This window comes from Lactuca serriola, chromosome 3 (genome assembly GCF_051521515.1).
Source record: "Lactuca serriola cultivar US96UC23 chromosome 3, Lser_US96UC23_V15, whole genome shotgun sequence".
Lineage (NCBI taxonomy): Eukaryota > Viridiplantae > Streptophyta > Magnoliopsida > Asterales > Asteraceae > Lactuca > Lactuca serriola.
In genome coordinates, this window is record NC_136410.1 from 54,488,501 (window position 1) to 54,512,936 (window position 24,436).

Genomic DNA, 24,436 nt, shown 5'->3' on the forward strand with positions numbered 1-24,436 from the left:
AAACCTTTGAGTATAAATAAAACTCTTTTTATTTATCACCATATCGATTACTCATTATTTGTCGTTTCGGGTAATCAACTTCTTACTTGAATTATTACACTGTCCCATGCTCTTAGCATGCACACAATGTTTACCTATGGTTCTTACTTTTGTGAAACAGATCAAATTGAACACATTTCCAATCATTCTCATTTCACAACTCCAAATCCTTTTTCATAAGTATAAGAATATCAAATTCTTGCTACTTATAGAATATGCTAGATTCTAACATTCTATGCAACGATCCTTTCGTAATGTCACTGCACCAAAGTCACAAAGACTATTGCCAATGATATTACAAAGTCCTCTAACGGAGATTGTTACAAGACAATTCCTTAGATATGATGTCTCTCATTCAAAGTACATTCCTTTGAACATCCTTTTGCATAAAAGTTTCTAATCTAGTCATAGATTTTTCAATATTCAATTCCCAATATGGACACACTTCCATATTTTCCATATGACAACTTATTCTTAATAGAATCTTATCTATTCATAATAATGTCGATATGGTCCATCTAATATGAAACATTTCCACAATTTCCTTATGACAACTCATTCTTAATAGAATCTTTTCTATTCATAATAATGTCGATATGTTCCATTCAATACCATGCTTCCAACTACTCACAAGCAACCAATCCTCATCGAACTTTGGATTGTCCTTTGATAGTTGTTTAATTATTTTAGTCAAAACTGATTCTAGTCCTTTTTCCCTCTAAACGCGCTAGACATTTGGAAAATTTTAGAATGGTCAAACATTAAAGCATTTGCAATCGATCCTATACCCGAAGCGTATGGGACACGACGCATAATGTTTTATTTGCTATGTTCTCAAAATTCGAATTGTGAAGAGGAATGCCGTAATCATAATCGAAATTTTAAGAACACACTATGTACCATTGACTAAATTTATTAACATTTCTCAACCTAATCCTTTAGATTTGAAATGAAGCATAATATTCTCTCCCTTAATTATAGCAAAACAACTTTACAACCCTTACGACTTTGCAAGGTATAACTCTTGTTTTCTATAATTAATATTGCCACCTTGCAATACTTTCCATAATAATCATACAATCATAACTTTTATGCTCCCACTATCATGATGATTATTATAAAACATAACACTTATGCTCCCACTAGCTTCGACATGTATTCATAAACATCTTAACTTTCAGAAAAGCAATACTTATTGAATTTCTTAAGTCCATGTTTTTAATACTTAGTACTTTGATAATCTTTTATCAATGCTTCTTGAACTTATACACCTTTGCCTTAGATAGTTCATATGTGTGTCTAAACAATTAAGACTAATTGCCAAACCTCACAATTCAAATTATGGAAAGGGATACCGTAACCATAATCGAATTCGAGAATGCAATTTTACAATCACTATCTTCTTAAAATCTTTCTTAGTGAAAGCATTTCCTCACAATCATTTTCATGAAGGAGAAAATCTTATGACACTTAGATTTAAATAGTGTATGTGTTCCTATCCATGTGAATTTGTTAAAACCAAAGTTTACGAAAAATTCAAACTCATATGGACCGAACTTTCTTAATCTTGCTTTCTTGCCTTATGGTAGCACAGCTGCCCACCACGTCTTCCAAGTAGTTAAGCAGCTCACCCTTTCCTATCAATGTACCTTTCATTGATCAAGGTGCCTTGCCTTTTATGCGTTCAAAATGAGAACTCATAGAACTCATATGCATAATTAACTCAATTGGAACATCATAGAAACAAAATAGTGTCAACACGATAGGTTGTAAACCTCAACTCGTGGGCTAGCGATGATCGATAAGGTTCATTTGATTTGTTCTTGAAGCCTTTCAAGACCATTAAGACTCCCACTGACTCCTTGACATATAAGATTCTCTTGTCAATAACCATTTCTTGACAAACAAATATTCAAGAGTTAGTGTAGCTTTTATCAAAACACTTCATAAATTGGTCCTAGTTGGTCTTTGTCTTATCCAAGACATCACAACTTTCCATATTTGATGAATGTTATAAACCTTCTTAATACTTGTCACTCATTGTCACAATCTTAACTCTAAGACTTGTCTTGGAACGAAGTATGATTGACTTCTTGATTTTACCATTTCTTCAATCCTTGATTCCTCTTCTTAAACATACGATTGTACTAAGACTCACTTAGAGGATCAATTGAGATATGGTTCTTATCATTAAGACCTATCATAAAGCATAAAAGCTACTCTCCCTTCTTCTTAGAATGGAGAAACTTTTATCTTTCTGCCTACTTGATTCTTTTTATTCGTTTTGCTATTGATTTAAACCTTTTTAATCAATTCAAAATTACACTTAATCTTATAAGTATAATCATATTTATTAAACCTTTAGTAAATCATGACGAAAACCTTTGTTACTCTTATGGCGAACTTGATCAACACACAACTTTGTGTGCTCGATCTCCTAGTCCTTTCACTTGACACTTTGTCAACGAATTAGTCTAATTTCCAAATATGAAATTTCTCATTCATCATGCAACCAAGTTGCATGATTCCAAGTTTCTGTCCAATTGAAATTTAGGCGATGAGAAACTCTCCCTATTTGGTAAACTCTCGACTTTCCATAAATAACATAATAAGAACCAAATCCATTATTGCTAATAATAGAAACATTCAAACATCAATTTTTCATATACGCCATTTCAAGGATAAATAAATAATATAAAATCAAATTTTATTTTATTGCGGAAAATTTTTGTCATTTCAATGCAATTCATTGAAAAACTATGCTAATACATCTTTCTTAGCTATCTAATTCTAACTCTAAGTAGTAGCTCAAGAATCTAATCTTCGAGAAATGCGATCGAAATCCATTCCTTCACGGTTAGATTATGCTCACTTCTTCCCTTAAGCTTCCTTTCTTTTCTTCGATCCTACAAAACATCAATTGTAATCTTATCACATTATGTATTAAGAATCTAGAATAGAAGCTTAAAAGAGTTAGTTAATGGATTTTACCTATATTAGAGCCATACGTTTCGACTCTCCCATCTCTTAGATCTCTTAGGTAAATGGGGCAGCTTCGTCTCCAATGCCCTTTCTCTTGGCAATAAAAGCAAATTGACTCTTTTGGAACATGACATGGAACTACTTCAGACATTGCCTTTTTCTTATGATCAAACTTTTCGATCATAGCATGTATTTCGTTGCCATTGTCTATATCCATAGAGGTCTTGAAGGCAGATTCACCAATCAACTTTGCTTTTCTATTGCACCAAACCATTACTGATTCAGCAGCAATAAGCATATAGGTGAGATCTATAACGGTCACGTCGCGGTTCATCATATAGTACTCTCTTACAAACTCACTATATGAGTTAGGAAGTGACTGAAGAACCCAATCAACAGCCATTTCCTCACAGACAACGGATCCCAACAACCTTAACCTATCAATGTGTGACTTCATCCCTAGAACGTGTGCACACACCGACTTTCCTTCTTTATGTTTACTTGCCAAAAGGGCTTAAGTGATCTTGAACTTTTCAAGCCTTCGAACTTGTGGGTTAGGGAGAATAATTGGAGGAGGTGGAGGAAGTGAAGCATGATCTCTTGTTCCTCGATCGAATCGTGGAATATCATCTTCATGCGGAAAGCTTGTTCCACGGAATTTGGTAAGACCATAGTTGTCGAACTTTGACATCTAGAAAACGGGAGAAAAACGAATTCAAGTTAGTTGATTGATTGAGTCCTTGGTAAATCACCCAAATGAGATACTAAGGCTAGGACCCAACACAATATTCTACAACTCGGGAGAGGGATGCCGTAACCCAAATTGTAGAACATTTGAAGGTAAGTGAATGACGATTCACTAATTTCCACCATGAAAAACAAAAAAGAAATTTAAGTTTTAAATCTATGAAAACTCCTAGATCCTATGAGATTCATTGAACATTTCAATGGCATGTTTAAATCTCGATATGCCCCTCTTGTTTGTGACTGGGATGCCGAGGATCACAAAGCGGGTGTGAATAACCATGCAAACTACATGGTGCCCCCACATGTTACAGTCACCTATTCGATGTGCCGGTAAACCACACACGCTCCACCGAACTATGACAAACATTGAGTCACCCTTTGCTACCTTTGCTTAGAACCATTTAGTGTGCCGGTAAACCACACACGCTCCACTAACGTCTTTGCAAGGGCATAAAGTGTAATTTCATGGAATTGCATCAATTCACTTTTGCCTAAGTAACTAAGATTGGGAATTTTATGAAAACATTTAGTTACTTTAATAATTCATTATACTTATAATGGAAGGTTTCGTCCTATCCTACCCGTTCGGCTAACGACCCTCCACTAGTCAAGAGTGCGGTGGGTAAGAGTGGATACCCATTCAATCGCCATTTTATAGGCAATTTCCTTAAACACCCCTTATAGACCAGCTTCGTGAATGAGGCCTACTAACGGTAAGACTGACTTTTACTCATACATATATACAATGTTAGACTTTTAATCTTATATATATAGTATAGGGTGTATTTTACACTTTTAAAATATTAGGTGGTCAAATTTAACAATTATACTATTAATTCAATTAAATTTTTAAACCAAAAACTTTATGGATTTATTAAACCTCTTTTAATTATACACCTTAATTAATTAATAAAACCATAAGGGTGTGATTTGAACCTTTTTCAAAACAATACTAGGGTTTTAGAATTTAACATTCCTAATTAAACTTTTAATCAACTTTTAAATTCCAAAACTTGAGGGCAAGTTTTGAACCATTTCAAAACATTAGGGTTTAGAATTTAAATATACATCAAAATTAAACTATTAATCAAAATTTAAATTCCAAAACTTGAGGGCAAGTTTTGAAACCTTTCAAAACATTAGGGTTTTAACTATTTAAATTTCAAAACAACAAAACTTTTGGGTTCAAATTTAAACTATAAAACCTAAAGGGGAAAATATGAAACTTTTCATAACAACAAGGATCAAATGACAAATAATCTAAATTAACATTTAATTACATAATTATCCATATTTGATTTATTAAATGATTTCTTGCAAAACAATTTACAAATTTAATCAAAATAATTAATCAGTTATCACATAAGGAAACAATTATCTTATTAATTGATAAATATCTTCAATTAGATCAAGAATATAGTCAAATATATCATAAAATCGGATTAATATTGATCTAATATGATAATGCAACTATCCTTAAGCATAAACAGCAAGAAATCCCGAAGTTGGCTCCTTCTGACGAGTTGACTCGTCGAGTCAAGCATGGACTCGTCGAGTCAGCATGGACTCGGCGAGTTCAGCTATGGACTCGGCGAGTCCAGCCTCCAGAACATCAAAAAATCAAATTTTCAATCATATAATGTATCAATACAAGAGAAACCAATCAAGGCTTTGATACCACTGATGGGTTTTGGTCATAAGACATCCTATATGCTCATACAAACCCTAATGCTTGGATCTAGGTTTCTCTATTGTACATGCAAGTTATCCAAGACTATAAACCCTAATTCTAGCATTCAAGTAATCATATTAACATGAGAATAGGTTAAGATGTTACCTTGATTGTTATGTAGCAATAACAATCCCAAATCTCCTTGTATTGACTTTAGAAAGCTTAGAGTCACAATTGTCACTCCTCTAATGGTTCACAAACACCATAAGCAAGAGGATGAAGAGGAGAGAGGATGGAGGCTACCCAAAACGTTTTCTAACCCTAGAAGAAAGCTTCTCTCCGTTTTTGGGTCATAAGGGTCTTATATATAGTGAGGCTATTAGGGTTATCTAACAAGGAAACCCTAATTTGGATGCTTAAGCCCTAAGCAACCCATAGACTCCTTTAATCAAGCCCTTGGACGAATTCCTTATGTGTTTCCCCATAGAATTCGTCCACCCCTTGATACAAGGCAATCCATGCCCCAAATTGCAATTATCTTATAATTACAATTCCAGTCCCTTAAGTTTAATTAATCTCGTTTAGTCACAAAACTAATTATCAATTAATTATTGACTAATATTAATTAAACAATATGATTTCTCCTTTAATATATTATTCTCATAATATATTAATAAATCATATTTAATCCTTTCTCTCCATAATTCATCCTATCAAGTTGCTTTGGTGAAGGCAACCCAAAAGGACCATGCACCATCGGGTCAAGTACATACCAAAATAGTTATGGACTTAGACACTAATCCAACAGTCTCCCACTTGGATGAGTCTAATAACTATTATGCGTATGACTTCAGATCCTGATCTGCAATCGTAGCTTTCCAAAGCCGTTGTCAACTCTGATCATATCAGATACGCGTGTCCTTTAGATAAGGGATCATATATTCCTCCATTCTAGATATCATATGAGACATGATTTCAAATCATTCTCTTTGTACTATATCTCGATTCCCGATTTATGACGACTGACTAATTGAACAAATCAAATTAGCCCTAGCCCGGCCGAGCATTTACGTTTGTCATCACTAAATCATCGAGGAGCCCAAAGATATCGCTTTTATCCTACTTTGGATAAAAGGAACGGATAAACTTTGATACAATGCTTGCTTGCACTTACTCACCGAATCACACACAACAATATGTTTTATAACACCAAGTTGGTAGTCGGCACCCCAGAATGGCCGTACCGGGTAGTTAGGCACCCTAGAATAGCCTGGCAGTATGTATGTTATGTGTTTGTATAGTATGTGGTACGATGGGGGAACTCACTAAGCTTTGTGCTTATGTTTTTCAGTTGTTGTTTCAGGTACCTCTTTATCTAGGGGAAAGGAGCCGGCACGGTAGCGGCATATCACACACACTCTTGTTTTCCGCACTATGGATTTATGGGATGTACTCTGAATTATTACTATGATATTACCGGTTTTTAGACATGGATTATTGTTATGAATGTTTTGTAATGATGTTTCTATGTATTAACCTAAATTAAAAATGAAATTTTTAACCGGTATTTTTGGGACGTTACAAGTTGGTATCAGAGCCCTGGTTTGAGGGATTCGGACACACCTTCGGGGGTGTCTGAACTCAAATCGAGGGATTAAAAGATTTTCCAAAAAGAAAATGTTTTCTAAAAATTGAGAAAAGAGTTTTGAGAAAGAACGAAGTGTGTGATGTGCGCGACCGGCCGAGCTCAAGTAAGTATTCCCCAAAGTACCCATACAAGTTTATGTTATGTTTATCAGCTTTTGTGGAACAGCATGCTAGAATAGGACTAAGGATCTAGGAGTGATGCCTTATGTGTCTGCTTTATATGTTTCAGCTGTATGAGAATTGCATGCTAGTATTGAGTAGACAGCAAGTAGGATAGCCTGATTAGGTTATGCCTGATAGTATGAACTTAGCATTGTATGCTAGTACAGTTCCTGTAAGTAGATAGAGTTGATTGAGATTGTTACCCTTGTCTGAATGCTTCTTGCTTCGTGCTTTGTGGGACCCTGAATAATGGGAGTTAGCCATTAGGTGAATACGTCACGTCACATGTGATCAGGGTTGAATAATCTTAGAGTGCTGGATTTGATCCTATTGCGCAGCTCTTGTTTGAGTCCAACCGTGGTAGGGACGAGTCTGTTACTCGAAGGATTATCTGAGCCTCATCACATGTGATGGTATTCAGGTAATGGCTAATTGGAATTACAAGGAGGCCTGCAGCAGCTGAGGACTGGGTAGAGTAGAGCTAGAGATTTCCCTAAGGCAAGCCTAGGATGAGTATAGCAGTGAACAACAATAGTGAAAGGGGTCCGGTGGAGTTAAGGCAGTCCTTGAAGAAGGTACGGATATATGTTGAAGGTAGTATGGGCCCGTACTACTGAAAGCAGAGGATCCGTACCCGAACTAAGGAAGGCTGAGATAAGACCAGGGAGCTTGTAGTAGTTGTGATCCTTCAAGAAGTAGCAGTATCACTAATAATTGTTATTTATGTATTGCAGAATGGTGGTACTTCGATCCAGGCCGATAGATGGCGGTTCAGGAGAGGGGTCAGGTTCGGGATCAGGTTCCGAGCCGGTAAATGAGGGACTACTCGAGTTCATCGCGTCAGAGATCACCAGGGGTATCCTTGAGTCGACCCCCATCATCTTCGGGTCAATCAAGGAAGGGATAGTTGAGCTGATGGAGGATCGCCTCAGGGCGTTCAGGAGCGACATGGCATCTGGCTAGTCGGGATCTCGCAGCCTGTCCTTCAAGGACTTCAGGGGTAGTGGAGCGCCGGATTTCCACGGGGTGAAAGACCCCATTGCTTCCAGGCGATGGATTGCAGACATCGAGTATGCACAGTTGACTAGCTTCTGCCCCGAGGGGTCGAAGGTGAGGTATGCAGCAGGGTGTTTACGAGACCGAGCACGAGATTGGTAGGAGTCAGTGGGTGACTCGTTGGGAGCCTCGGCGGTCGAGGCTATGACCTGGTCGGACTTTGTGACCAAATTCAGGGAGGAGTTTGCGCCGGCTGTCGAGCTTCAACAGCTGGCCAGGGAGTTTTTGGATATGAGACAGATGACGGAGACTGTGGCGGAGATCACCACCAAGTTCCGGGAGAGGGCACTGTTGGTGCCCCATTACGCGGGTGATGAGGACATGAGGAGGAACCGCTATCATGACATGCTCCGAGCTGACATTCGGGAGCACGTTAGTTTTTCAGCTTGCCCCACCTTAGACTCTATGATTGCCAGGGCGAGGGAGAGGGAGATAGATTTGGAGCATATCCGGAAACGGAAGTCATAGGAGGGACAGACGGGAGGGGCTTCGGGGAAGAAGCCCAAGGGATCAGATGGTAGGCCGAAAGGCCAGTCAGGACCGGGCCGCTGCAGGAAATGCGGCAGGCCTCATGAGGGGGCATGTAGACTGGGATCGTCAGGCTGCTATAAGTGCGGCAAGACGGGGCATTTTAGCAGGGATTGTACCGCCCCTGCACCTGTGTTACGGACATCGGAGTTGCTGTGTTTCCACTGCAACCAGAGAGGCCACAAGAAGGCCAATTGTCCCCAGTTGACAGCTACAACGTCAGTGAAGGCGCCAGCACCAACGACCCTGCGGATTACTGATGGCCGGCAGGGCAAGGCAGAGGCTCCAGTGGTGAGGAGTCGGGCATTTCTGTTGACTACCGAGGAGGCACGCGCCGCACCCGATGTGGTGACGAGTATGATTCTTTCCCTCTATTTTATTTTTATGATGTTATGATATTGATATGTGCTCTATGTGTATATGTATGCATTAGGATCGTTCCATGTGAATGGCATCCCAGTTCAGGTGTTGTTCGACTCGGGTGCCTCCCAATCATTTGTTTCCCTTGCGCTTAGCAAGAAGTTTCCTGAGTCTTCGGGCGTGTTAGATTGCCCTTTAGAGGTAGAAATTGCTGATGACCGATTGGTGCGAGCATCGATGGTGTTTCGGGATTGTGTATTGCGTTTGTTTGAGGAGCGCTACCTGGTAGACTTGGTTCCCATTCCGTTGCGTGGGAACAAGGTGATTATATGCATGGATTGGTTGAGCCCTAATGGGGCGGTGATAGATTGCGCGCAGCAGCTAGTGCGAGTCAGGACCCCAGGTGGGGGAGAGTTAGTGATTCATGGCGAGAGGCCACAGTGTGGACCCACAGTCTGTTCAGCAGCGAGGGCTAGACGATACCTTCAGCAGAGATGCGCAGATTATGTCGCGTACGTGATGGATACCCAGGAGGCGGGTAAGGCGACGGTGAGCGAGGTTCCGGTGGTGCGAGATTTCGGAGATGTTTTTCCAGAGGAGCTTCCTGGGATACCTCCGGAGCGACAGGTGGAGTTCAGGATTGACCTCGTTCCTGGTGCGGCTCCGATAGCCAAGGCACCGTATCGGTTGGCTCCTCCTGAGATGCAGGAGTTGTCTACAAAGCTGCAGGAGCTGTTAGACAAGGGATTCATTCGACCGAGCAGTTCACCCTGGGGAGCCCCGATTCTGTTCGTGAGAAAGAAGGACGGGTCGCATTGGATGTGTATAGATTACCGGGAGCTAAACAAGGTAACGGTGAAGAACCGTTACCCACTCCCGAGGATTGATGATCTCTTTGACCAGCTTCAGGGAGCGTCTTGGTTTTCCAAGATCGATTTGCATTCGGGTTATCATCAGATGAGGGTCAGAGAGGAGGATGCACAAAAGACCGCGTTTCGGACGCGCTATGGCCATTATGAGTTCGTGGTGATGCCGTTTGGGCTCACCAATGCTCCTGCCGCGTTCATGGACCTCATGAACCGCGTATGCAGACCGGTGCTGGATCGGTCTGTGATAGTTTTCATTGACGACATCTTGGTTTATTCCAAGACACGGGAGGAGCATGAGGAGCATCTGAGAGAGGGTTTGGAGACCCTGAGGAGGGAGAGCTTGTATGCCAAGTTCTCCAAGTGCGAGTTTTTGTTGCGCGAGGTGCAATTTCTCGGACACCTTGTCAACCAGAACGGGATTCTAGTCGACCCGGCCAAGGTCGAGGCCATGATGAGATGGGAGGTTCCTAAGTCTCCATCCGAGATTCGGAGCTTCCTGGGATTAGCAGGCTACTATCGGAGATTCATTCTGGATTTCTCCAAGATAGTCGTACCCCTGACGCGACTGACGAAGAAAGCCGTAGTCTTTTGGTGGGGACCCGAGCAGCAGGCTGCGTTTGAGACACTGAGACAGAGATTGTGCGAGGCACCAATCTTAGCCCTGCCAGAGGGCGTAGATGATTTTGTGGTTTACTGTGACGCGTCCATTTCAGGGTTGGGCGCGGTACTGATGCAGAGGGGGCATGTCATTGCCTACGCTTCGAGGCAGCTCAAGCCTCACGAGGCGGAACTACCCGACGCATAATTTCGAGTTGGGGCGGTGGTTTTTGCCCTCAAGATTTGGCGGCATTACCTCTACGGGGTTCAATGTACCATCTACACGGACCACAAGAGTTTGAGGTACCTCATGGATCAGCCGAATCTGAACATGAGGCAGCGTCGGTGGTTGGACGTGGTGAAGGATTATGATTGCGAGATCCTATACCACCCAGGGAAGGCCAACGTGGTGGCCGATGCGCTTAGCCGCAAGGCGGCACCGATCAGGGATATTTGCATGAGGATGACCGTAGTGACTCCCCTGTTGGAGCAAATTAGGGAGGATCAACAGGAGGCTATCAAGGAGGAGCATCGGAAGAGCGAGCATGTGGTGGGTCAGGTTTCCTCCTTCGATTATGATAGTCGAGGACTATTGACACTACACCGTAGGGTATGGGTGCCATATCACGGAGGCGTGCGCCAGATCTTGATGGAGGAGGTGCATAAATCCCGATTCTCTATTCATCCAGGGGCGACGAAGATGTATAGGGATCTTCGTCTAGATTATTGGTGGCCCTGCATGAAGCGGGATGTGGCTTGGTACGTCGAGCGGTGCTTGACCTGCAGGAAGGTCAAGGCCGAACATCATAGACCGCATGGCAAGATGCAGCCGTTGGACATCCCGTTGTGGAAATGGGAAGATATCACGATGGATTTTATCACGAAGCTTCCCAGGACCGCACGTGGAGTAGATTCGATTTGGGTCATCGTGGATCGATTGACCAAGAGTGCTCATTTTATTCCGATTCAGGAGAGCATATCGGCCGAGAAATTGGCCGACATCTATATTAGGGAGATTGTGGCGAGGAACGGGGTGCCGGTATCGGTTATCTCGTACAGGGATGTGCGTTTTACTTCCAGGTTTTGGAAGAGGTTTCATGACGAGTTGGGCACTCGTTTGCATTTTAGCACCGCCTTTCACCCGCAGATAGATGGTCAGAGCGAGCGGACCATCCATACTCTGGAGGATATGTTGCGGGCGTGCGTGCTAGACTTCGGTGGTAGCTGGGATACTTATCTTCCCTTGGCTGAGTTCTCGTACAACAACAGCTACCACGCGAGTATCGACCGCCCTCTATTCGAGATGTTGTACGGACGGAGGTGCAGGACCCCGATATGCTGGGGAGAGGTCAGTCAGAGGGTCATGGGGAGCACCGAAGTGGTGCTCAAGACTACCGAGAGGATTCAGCAGGTTTGGAGCAGGCTTCATACCGCGCAAAGTCGGCAGAAAAGTTACGCCGACAAGCGTCGATCCGACCTGGAGTTCCAGGTTGGGGATATGGTTCTCCTGAAGGTGTCGCCTTGGAAGGGCGTCATTCGATTCAGGAAGCGGGGCAAGTTGGGCCCGAGGTATATTGGGCCGTTCAGGGTTGTAGCCCGGGTGGGCAAGGTGGCGTATAGGCTGGATTTGCCAGCCTAACTCAGTCAGATACACAACACTTTCCATGTTTCTCAGCTGCGGAAGTGCCTGGTAGACGACTCCGTAGTGGTTCCGTTAGAGGACATTCAGGTCGATGGCGGCCTGAATTATGTTGAGAGACCAGTTGCAATCATCGACCGGAAGTCGAAGGATTTGAGGAACAAGCGAGTGGAACTCGTGAAGGTGCATTGGCAGCACCGGAAGGGATCAGAGTGGACTTGGGAGCCGGTGGAAGAGATGAAGGAGCATTACCCCGAGCTATTTTTGGAGCAAGTGACAAACTTCGAGGACGAAGTCTAAAATAAGTGAGGGAGATTTGTAGCACCTGGTTCCTGGTATGTATTCTTGGTTATTAACTCTCCTTATATATTACATTTTAACCTTGGACTCGGCGAGTTGAAGGACTAACTCGCCGAGTAGAAGCGGGACTAGACGTGGGATCTACTCTGTCTACTCGGCAAGTAGGCTCGTGGGACTCGGCGAGTAGACCCTGTCTGGACTAAAACCCTAACCCGGGTGTTTGCACCCTATTTAAACGATCTAACCCAGCCTCCATTTCCCCTAGCACTCCCAGATATCTGTAGAACGAAACCCTAGCCCCCTTTGTGTCCTTGTGGGTGATTTTTAGCTTTGTGAAGGTGGTTTGGAGCTTGGGAGAAGAAGGAGAAGGTTGAAGAGTGCAAGAAGGGAAGAAGATCCGGAATCTACTCTTTGAAGGGCTTCTATTCAGGTAGAAAAGTTCCTACCTTGATCTTTAGTTCATTAAAACCCTTTTTTGTCCCTAAAAAGTGGTTTTAAGCCCTAAGAACCTAAATCTCTATGTCTTTATGGTTAATGTTCTGCAAGGACTTCGTATTTGGACCTTTTAGACATCCTAGTAGCATAAAGTCTCTGTGGTTGAGGTGATTGAGGTCCCTATTGAGTGTAGGACCTCTTAAAGAGCTTGGAATTGCATGTTTGAGCTCATAGGGCCATGCATGCACGTAAAGTTTGCAACTTTACGTGGTAAACATGCCCTAGGACCATAGATCTGTGGTTTTGAAGCGTTGCATGTCTCAAATCTGGCCTACTCGGGAAACGGGTCGAGGGACTCGGCGAGTCCCAAAGGGGAACTGGGCGAGTTCTATGAAGATGGTCCTAGACTCGGCGAGTTGGATGAACAACTCGGTGAGTCCTATGAAGATTGCCTGGAGCTCGCCGAGTTGTTCTTCAAACTCGGCGAGTCATATGAACTTTCACAGAGCAAGAGGGGTTTTAGCGTTGAAGGTTCAACCCTTCGTACCTACACGCGGAATTAACCGTGTAACGTAGTCCCAAAACCCCAAACCCTCGTATGGGGTGTTCTGGTGTGGATTGGAAGCGAGTAGGGGATCCGCTCGAGGAACTCGGCGAGTTGCTCGCGGACTCGGCGAGTCGGGACTCGAGTTGGCCCCATAGTCCCGAGTGGTGAGTCAAGGGTGACTCAGTGAGTGGGGAGAGGGACTTGGCGAGTAGGACCGGATTAGTAAGGGAAGGACTCAGCGAGTTGCTCGCGGACTCGGCGAGTCCAGTCAACTGGAAGTTGACTTTGACTTGGATTTCGACTTGGTCAAGGGTAAAAGGGTCATTTTACCCTAAGTACTTCTAGCAGTGTTTGACTGATCGTTTTGTGGGAATTATAGCCAAAGGACGTCCGGAGCAGCAGCAGCAGTAGACAGTCAGTTCCCGATCAGATCAACAGCTACTTTGAGGTGAGTTACCTTCCAGTAGCAGTGGGTCTACGGCCACAATGTCGGCCCACCAGTAGGAGTTGTACGTTAGATGAATATCTTTGTGATATCATCTAGGTTTGCTACTACACTATATGTTATATGCTAGCATGATGTGTTATATGTGATAGAAGTAGAGTTCGGTTGTTAGGACTGAAGGGTAGTTCAGACACCCCAAAGATGTCTGATAATTTGTTATGTTATGATATATGTGTAAGTAGCAGTAGGGGTGAAATAGTCCCCGAGGATCGGTTGTCAGGACCGACGGGTAGTCAGCACCCCAGAATAGCTTGGCACGGGTAGACGGCACCCCAGAATGGCCGCACGGGTAGTCGGCACCCCAGAATGGCCGTACCGGGTAGTCAGGCACCCCAGAATAGCCTGGCAGTATGTATGTTATGTGTTTTTATGGTATGTGGTACGATGGGGGAACTCACTAAGCTTTGTGCTTACGTTTTTCAGTTGTTGTTTCAGGTACCTCTTCAGCTAGTGGAAAGGAGCCGGCACGGTAGCGGCATATCACACACACTCTTGTTTTTCGCAATATGGATTTCTGGGATGTACTCTGAATTATTACTATGATATTACCGGTTTTCAGACATGGATTATTGTTATGAATGTTTTGTAATGATGTTTCTATGTATTAACCTAAATTAAAAATGAAATTTTTAACCGGTATTTTTGGGACGTTACACACGTATGTTAAGAAACCGATAAACCGTCATGGATATTGGAGCCCCCACGACAAGGAGAATATATAGTCTTCTTAATTGTAACACAACATGAAACTTTAGTCGACAGTACATCTTAATAAGTCTTCATTTTGTTTTCATATACATGTCTGTCTGAATGTCAATAAACATCCAATTTGATTAATTATTAAATTTGACACATCATTAAAAGTTGATAGTTTGATACAATATGTTGTTTTCATTTGAAATATTCGATGATTTATGCAATAAAGTGATTTTAAAATATTGTTAGAATGTAGTATCAACTTATCTATTATATCTAGTTGTAAAATAGTTGAAACTTTATATAGATATACAACATGAAAGGAATCTATATGAACACATATGTGTCTATGCCTCTCTTTTATCCATTGTAATCTAATCCTTTTCAATTTTTTGATGATCACTTCAATTTTGAAGCCAATGAAAATACGTCCATTAATGATTGTATAATTTTCCATTGAGCTTATTTGTTTTCTTGTTGAATTTGGATCCGTAGGTTGAAATGTTTGAAAGAAATATGAAGGGGCTATTGAAGGGCATCTTTGATGTAATGATGGAGAAAGAATATAGATGTATTTGTTTTGCTTGAAAGTCCATTTGTTGTTTTTCATATAGTTCAGGTTGTTTTCAAAGCTATTGTAAGCTTTTTTTTTTCTAAGGGTTAAATGTAAGTAATAGCAATGTATTTTCATTGATTTCTATATTATAGCATCATACTTTCACCTCTTTAGTTATAGCACAAAGCAATTTTGAATTTTGTCTAATTTTGTATGTTTAATTTTGATTTTATTTGATGTTTATATATATTTTTAATTATTGAAGGAGTTGGTTCGATTATTTTAATAACATAAACATTAAATTCAACAAAAAAACACATACGGTAAAATGGTCATTTTTATAGTTCAACACAACAATTCAGATGATCCAACCAAACAACATTTTAAAAATTCAGGCTCTCTTAGAAAAATAAACTCTTAAAAATTCAGATCTTGTCAAACAGCCCCTAAGATTATCACATATTACTTCAAGTTAGTCATCTAAATTTCGCATAAAAAAGACGACATGATTCAAGGAATAGATCAAGTTGTGGCTTTCTTTTACATCTTTGTGATTCGGTAATATGGTTTCAGTTTATGATTTATGTATTTTGCTATCATAAGATTATTAACACAATTTCCGAAAGCCCGTTTAATTACAAGTTCCATATCCTTTGTTTAAGTTAAATAAAATGTTGCAGTTTGGCCAGAAATTACAAGATATAGTTAGGATTTAGTTTTAGGATAACTAACAAGTTCAAACTTTATTGTTGAACCACAAAATCATCAAAGTAAAATCAAAACGAGTACCAAACAGTGTCTAGACTTTAAAATGTGTCACTCGTCATTAATTTGTTAATTTAAATGAAATTGCGTCCCACTTACTGATTAGACAAAAATTTCACCGTGTGACCTCTGTGCAAGACGAGGCTAAGCTACTGCCCATCTTGAGGAAATTTCGTAGGATTGTAATTAAATTTCTTTGAACATATATGGCCACTAACAAATTTTCACAAACAAGTTTGCCTATCTATAAAATGAACTATAAATATTAAAAATTATTGCTACTCTTTTATCTAATATTTTCATTTTAATATATCTGAGTTCTAAGTTAATTAATGGTCGGCATCTAGTTAGAATAGTTATTGGTGCAAAAAAAATTATATGATATAAGCATTGGCAATTGCCGTGGTAGAATTTCATGCAAATACGTGTGTACTAATTGCTGACATCACACGTGGAAATTATGCATGTAATTTGTATTAGTATTATTTAATACGCAATCTAGAAAGATTATGTGTATTAAAAATTCAAAGATTAGATCCCCACACAACACTCATTACGTCATTATTCTAGCAATTACTTAATATCATCAGTTTGTTTATTCTCCATCTCATGCTCTATATAAATTATTCGGGCATGGGGTGACGTACCAATTCGTTACTACGATTAAACACAATTATCTGTTTACACACATACATAGAAAGATATAAATCAAGTAGTCAATAACTTCTATAACTAAATAGATTTAATAATTAATAAGAAATTTTTAAAGAAATTAAACCAATCGTCCCGTGTGTCTATATATATATATATATATATATATATATATATATATATATATATATATATATATATATATATATATGCGCTAAAACGCACGTTCAGTTTTTATTTTCAAAAATCAACTTGAATCATCCTTTGTTTTGTTAAAAGTTGTACATGTCATCCCTCTGGACATAAAAAGACTATTTGTCCTAAATAATTTCTTTTTTAATTTTCTTTTATTTGTTATAAACATTAGATTAAAAAAATCAACATATAAATAAATATTCACACCAAACCCACCCACCCTCTCCCCTTCCTTTTACCCAGCTTCATCTTCTCCCTTTCTCATCATGTTCTCTCCCTTTCTATCGATATAAAAACCTATATCTCTCATATTTCCTCTTCATTGATCCTCTACGTGTGGTATTGAGAGAGTGTGTGCGAAGCTTCTGGGGCTACTATCACCCAATTCTTCCTCATTTGACACTGCCTAGGGTTTTCTCTGCAACTCGAAACCACCACCAACATACTTGCAACATCTGGTTCTGATTTTGCGTGTTTATCCCCCAAAGCAAGTATCTACACATACACTGTCTTCTTCTTCTCCCTCCAAACGATCACCAGATGCGTCTTCTTCTTCTTCCTGCTCTCGATTCAATCGACAATCAGCAACAAGAAAAATGAAAATCGTTGTCTTTCCTTCTTTTCTTTCCTTAATTGAGCAATCACCTAGGTTGCTCTCAATCGAACACACCCTTCACCTTCCTTTTTTATTTGCATGTTAACACGATTTACATAAAGGTGCTCGCTTGGTAGGGCTTTGATGGTTAAGTTTATTGTTGGTTGTGATTACATAAGGATTGGTCGGTGAAGAAAAAAGAAGGGAATGAGATGGGTTTAGGTGAAGCTTTCTTTCTCATTGATTTTCTTGTTCTCACTGATTCTCCTATTCTACAGCAATTTTCTTTTAGATTAGAAAAGATAGAAAAGGGGGACGATAGATGGTGGTAGAGAGGAACAACAATGGTAGTTGATTCTTCATTCCTGATTTGCACTTATTATTCTTTTCTGATTTGTAGGTAGGTTTTCTGATGAAGGTTGGTGGTGGTTCGTGGTTATTTTCAGTGAGGGTGGAAGTGGTGCTCCATTCTCTGGTAAGGGGTGGTGGTGATGTTTCGATTTTAGGTGGTGGTGTAGACTATCAGTGGTGGTGGTGGTGGTCAGGTCTTATTCAACAAAATAGTAAAATAATTAAAATAAAATTTAATAATTAAAAATATCAAAAATGTTAAAAATAAATGAAAAATAAAAATAAAAATGGTATTATAGTCTATTTATGTGTCATAAGGGATGAAACGTGCAAATTTAAACTAACGAGGGATGAAGCATGCAACTTTTAATAACACGAGGGACGGTCCGAGTCATTTTTTGCAAATAGGAACTGAACGTGCATTTTGGTATATGCACGATGGACAATTGGTGTAATTTACTCAATTTTTACTATTCTAATAAATCTCGTTCTCGCTTTCCCTCCCTCCACTACAAGAATAATGCCCTTTTCGGATGACTTTTTTTGCACCTATGTCAACGACATGTCGTCAGGATAGCCTATACCGACGACATGTTGTATGGATTGAAAATCTTCTCTATCCCACCCTCACCCCCCCCCCCCCCCCCCGCGATAATCTTTTTTTTTCAAAAAGATACTTTAATGCATCTAGCACCACATATATAAAAGCAAGATCATAAAATAAATTACCAAAAAAATTATGACTTACATACATATATATATTGTTGTGTACAAATGCATACCAAAAATGTACATACTTTAAATGAGGTTTTTTTTATCTAATTTTTCAAGTTCAGAAAAAACATAAATTAAGCAATCAACTACTATTACTTCAAACTAAAGCAAACAACTAGAAAACGAGATTTAATCAAGAATAAAAAGATATTTCTATTTAGATTCAAATCCCCCATTTTCCTATGATTGATTTCAATATAAAGGATTAATTATGTTGGTTGCCAAATTAAAGATTACTAGTTATCTTGATCTGATTACCTAGCATATATCAATTTATGAACTTTAATTTGAGTGGTCAAGCAAATTAATAACACCAAATTGATTTTAAGGATTATTTGGACTATGAATGATAAGATCTAAAAATTACCTATCTATGATAAAGACCAATAAACCAAGCACATATTATAAATCACTAATGCTCTCTAGCACAATTATAGAAACTAAATTTTACCACCTAATTCTATGATATGTTATATCACTAGATCTAGCAATTTAATGATCTTAAACAACTAGATAACAAGCTCATGCAACAATAATGATCATCCAATTACACAAAACTTGAAGGAAAAGTGATAAAGGCTAGAATTTTAACATACTAGGATGATGAACTATCAAACACAAGTTAGACCAACTTCATTAATCCACAAAATAAGAAATCAACAGATAATATTAGGTTTCATGTAATCTAAATGAAAGTAAAGGGGTATTAGCTCATGATTGTAGCAGAAACACACATAATCAAAGACTAATCTAAGTTAAACATTGTAGAATCTAAGCAAACTGAATGATTAATGTTGATCTTCACTTTAATCTCTCTATTCCTTGTTCTCCAATTGAAATTAGTCCTTCTAAGGGTTTCTTAGAGGTTTTTGGTTGCTTTTAGTCAAAGAAATCAACAGCTCTTCATCATATTTGACCTGATGATCGATATTTATACTTGCCAAAAATTTGGTTCCACGTCGTGGAAGACATCTTAAACGTGTATGCCTCAAGTCTTCATGCAAAAACCGAGGAAGGTTATGGGTAGATGGACATGACGTGACATAAAAATTATGCATGTATTCTATTCTTCTTTACCTCTTGATGCATGCTCCAACCTCCAAGTTTCCAGCTTCATCCAGTTTTGGTCCGTTTCCTTAAGAATGTCCTTTTTGGCTACAATATTGAATTTATACTTTATAAGCACCAAATATCTTTGTAATTAACCAAAATGTATGGAAATAATGCATAAATATATGTATAAATATAACAATACCAATGTCCCCGCCTTTTATAAATATATGTATAAATATAGCAATATCAATGCCCCCGCCTTTTCAAAGAACCCATGTGTTTTTGTTTTTCTTAACATATATGATGATGATAACCACACAACTATTCCATCTCTATCAATACATAAAACTCCCTCGATAAATACGTCATGTTTATCGGGGCCCATTTGAGGACTTTGTCTATCTACCAATGAATCAGACCTTTCACATGTTTCTATGGCTAAATTCTAACATCACACATACATAATAGATTTCCATATCAATAGTCATAAAGTCTATCCCTAGTTAGACATCATATGAATACACGGTCTCAAAATAGCATCTCCAAGACCATGTCCTTTTCAAATTCCACACCTACTAGTATGTTGACAACTTTACTAGCACAATTTGAGCCTAAGGACTTTATATTAACTATTAAGCATCATGGATGGGTTGTAGCTATGGATGATAAACTTAAAGCTCTTCGTCAAAATCATATGTTGGATCTTATACCCCTTCCCTTAGGTGTAAATATAGTTGACTCTAAGTCGACTTACCAGACTAAGTATCTCTTAGATGGCTCCATAAATGTTTGTTTCGAACAAGCGATCTATATGGAACAACCACATGCTAATGTTGATCCATAATTTCCATTCCATGTTTTTCATCTTTGTAAGGCTTTATATGACCTTAAATACGCACCACGTGCTTGGTTCACCCATTTTAGTGCCTTTCGCGTTCAAATCGACTTTGTTTGTGTTTAGGTTGGTACTTCTTTATTTGTTTTGGCATGTGGTGCCACTCTTATGTATGTGCTTATGTGTTGACGATATTATTTTCACAAGCAATAATCCTATCTCACTTCAGGATTTTGTTCAACACAAAAACAAAGATCTTTTTATTGAAGATCTTGGTTGTATTAATTATTTGTTAGGATTGGAAGTTACTCACATGATAGATGGTTAGTTTATAATTCGAGAGAAATATGCACATGATATTATTAATTGGGCTTAAATGTTGGAAGCCAAACTTGTTTCCATACCTTAGAATGTGGGTATGTAACATTATAGTACTAATGGTTTACCATTTTGATATCCCATACTCTTTAGATCTCTTGTTGGTTCCTTATAATACTTAACTATCATTTCCTTTGTGGTGAACTATGTAAGCCGATATCTTCATGCTCCATTAACTTGTATTTCAAGTAGTTAAGTGTATTCTTTGTTATGTTAGGGGCATAGTCTAGTTTGGCCTATGTTTCACACGCTCTGCTACACCTTCTACTATTCAAGATATTCTGATTGGGCTTGTTATCTAAGGACTAGATGCTTCACTTATGGTTTTGTTATTTTTCTTGGAGGGAATTGTCTCTTGAAGTGCTAAGATGCATCAATGGTTTCTCACTTCAGTTCTACATCTGAATGTTATGATTGGGCAAATAATACTTCTAACCTTCTCTAGCTTACTCATTTATTTTGTGACTTGTGGTTCTCTTCTTATGCATCTCCAGTACTTTTTTGTGACAACAAAGTGCAAATTTTTTTGGCACGAAACCTTTTCACCCACAAATGTGCAAAGCATATTGACATTGATTACTACTTCGTACACAATATTGTTTCTTCTTACAATGTCAAGGTTAATTTTGTCCCTTCGCGTTTGTAGCTTGCTAACACATTTACGAAGGGATTTCCATGACCTTTTTTTAGTTTCTTTCAATCCAACCTATGTGTTCATTCAAATCCCACGTTTATCTTGTAGTGGATGTTAGACTATAACTCCAATTGTATGTTAGTTTTTTATTAGTTGTCTTTAGTTGTACATCCGATGTTGAAATGTCCCAAAATTTAAAACCATTTTTTTCATATTAATTTAAAGCATTAACCAAACGTGTTCATCAAAACAAAAGGAAAATCATAGTGTATTCATAATTATCCAAAACACATCAGAGTCAAATAAACGGAAAATCATGGTGTGTGCGATGCGATCATCCCGAGCTCTTCCTTTTCGATTCGAAAGTACGTGAAACATAAATTGAAATTCGTAAGCATGAAGCTTAGTAGGTTCCACAAAATACCGCATACCATTCACATATGCCAGTTCAAGGCTATGTCGAGTCTATTTCACCCCCGATTCTATTTCACCCCCAAGTATATTTCAACTCATATGCCAGCTCAAGGTTGTGTCGGTCTATTTCACCATCGAGTCTATTTCAACTCATATGTCTGCACAAAGCACCCCCGAGTCTATTTCACCCCCCGGTCTATTTCACCCCACATACATATAGCAAATAGGCATACAATCATACAACACATACATCAGGAGTCACAAAGACAACAAGCACATAACATATTCTAGTGTCCTACAGTATAGTGAGTAAACTCACCTCAGTCTGCTGTCAGTCAATAGATGCTCGGGCTGCTGAACCGGAGAATCCCCTCACTAACCAACCAAACAAAACCCCAATTAATAATTAGTTCATAATTAATAAACGGGAATCTAGTTCATTGGTCCAACACCTAGGATAAAAGACTATTTTACCCTTTCCTCACTTGGCCTAATATCCGAGGCCTAAACTTAATGGCACTAAAAGCCTAATAGTGGCCCAATTTCCTAAAGGTTACCCAAATCCCAAAATTGTCCCAAATCCAAAAAGTCCCAAAGCCTAAAACTGGCCTAAAGTTAAAAAGGCCAATGGCCCAAAAATACCCAAAACCCTAATAGTCCAAATATGTTCCAAAACCGCAAAGCCAAGACCAGGTCTGGTACGTTGTGCGTACCAAACATACACCCGACTTACTAAGTCGTAATCCTGATTGGGACTAGAACGTATACGCTTGTGTACGCTTGCGTATGTTCCTGTTAAGCACTTTTTCCTTTAAGCAATTAATGCTTGCAACCAGACGTCCAAGCTTCAGATCTAAGCCTTGTGGAACGTATTTATTCATAAACTCGTCACTTAGAGCCTTTGGATGGCTCAAATGAACTCAAACCCTAGATTTAGCATTCTACTTCCCAAATAGATGTAAACACATGCATGGTTGATCCACAACCATCAAGATGTTAACTTTATGGGCTAGGGGCCTTAGAAACATCAAGAGAAGCAACTCCTAACTTCTGTAGTGGAAGAACTCCCACTAGATCTCATTCATGGGACCAAAAATGACCAAAACTCCATAAAGAGTAGATCTAAGCATACAATTAGAAAGTTCCAAGATTTATACCTCAATGAAGCTGGAAATGATGAGTGGAATCTAGATCTACAAGCTCTTTATTGATCAAATCTCCTTCTTCAAAGCTCTTCTTCCTCAAAGCTCACCAACACACACTAAAACACAAACAAAGAGGGTCAAATCTTCTCTAGAGGGGCTACGGTTTCAAATGAGGCTAAAAGGGTAACGGAGGTTGAGAAATGAGGGGATAATGGGTCATAATGCTTCTTAAATAGGTTCCAAACCCTAAAAAATAGGGCTTGTCCCCTGGTTGTATACACCTTTACAGAGTGACACATTTAGGAGTACCATATCTCTAACTTGAAACTCCAAATCTGACCAGCATCTATCTGCGAACCTCTTTTTTCGACTCTGTGTTGTCTGAAGTCTGTCGCGGACCTTTTAAATCAATTATGTTATCTTGAGTACCACCTCGGTACTCCCCATGACCCGTTGACCGACCTCCCCCCAATATATTGGGGTCCTACACTTCCTCCCGTAGAGAATCTCAAAAGGAGGCTGATCAATGTTGGCGTGATAACTATTGTTATACAAAAATTTCACCATTGGAAGATACGTATCCCAACTACCACTGAATTCCAATACACATGCCTGCAGCATGTCCTCTAATCTCTAGATAGTCTACTCACCCTGACCATCAGTCTGTCGGTGGAAAGTCATGTTGAAGTGTAGATGGGTGCCTAACTCCTCGTGGAATCTCTTCCAGAACCTAGAAGTAAACCAAACATCCCTATTAGAGACCACAAAAACTAGCACTCCATGTCGTGCCACTACCTCCCAAATATAGATATCAGTTAGCCTCTCCGCCGAAATACTCTCCTGAATTGGAATGATATATTTGAACATCTTGGATTTAAGGCTTTCTATATGGCACCATTCCTTCAAAAGAATCACAAGAATTCAAGCAATCATCAGTTTGAACTCCAATTGAACAAAAAACTTTCAAATATTCATGAAAATCACATTGAATTCCCTTGTCTTGAACATGAAGAACATCATGAACATGATGAACTTCTTCAAGAACATCTTCAACAAACTCAAGAGCATGAAGATCATTTGGATCTTCAATAAGAGAAGCATATTCCTTTTTTGAATAGTTCTCTTTCTTCTCCTTCCTTTTTGTTACCATGTCAACATAAACTATTCATGGAAATTTGAACCAAACTTTCAATCTTACAAAGAGGTGGAAATATCAATTTTCCATGATCATCTTTCATGTATCCATAAGAAATCAAATTTCCCAAGTAATAAACCCGCCTTTCAGCAATAATCCATAAAATTGTTTCTC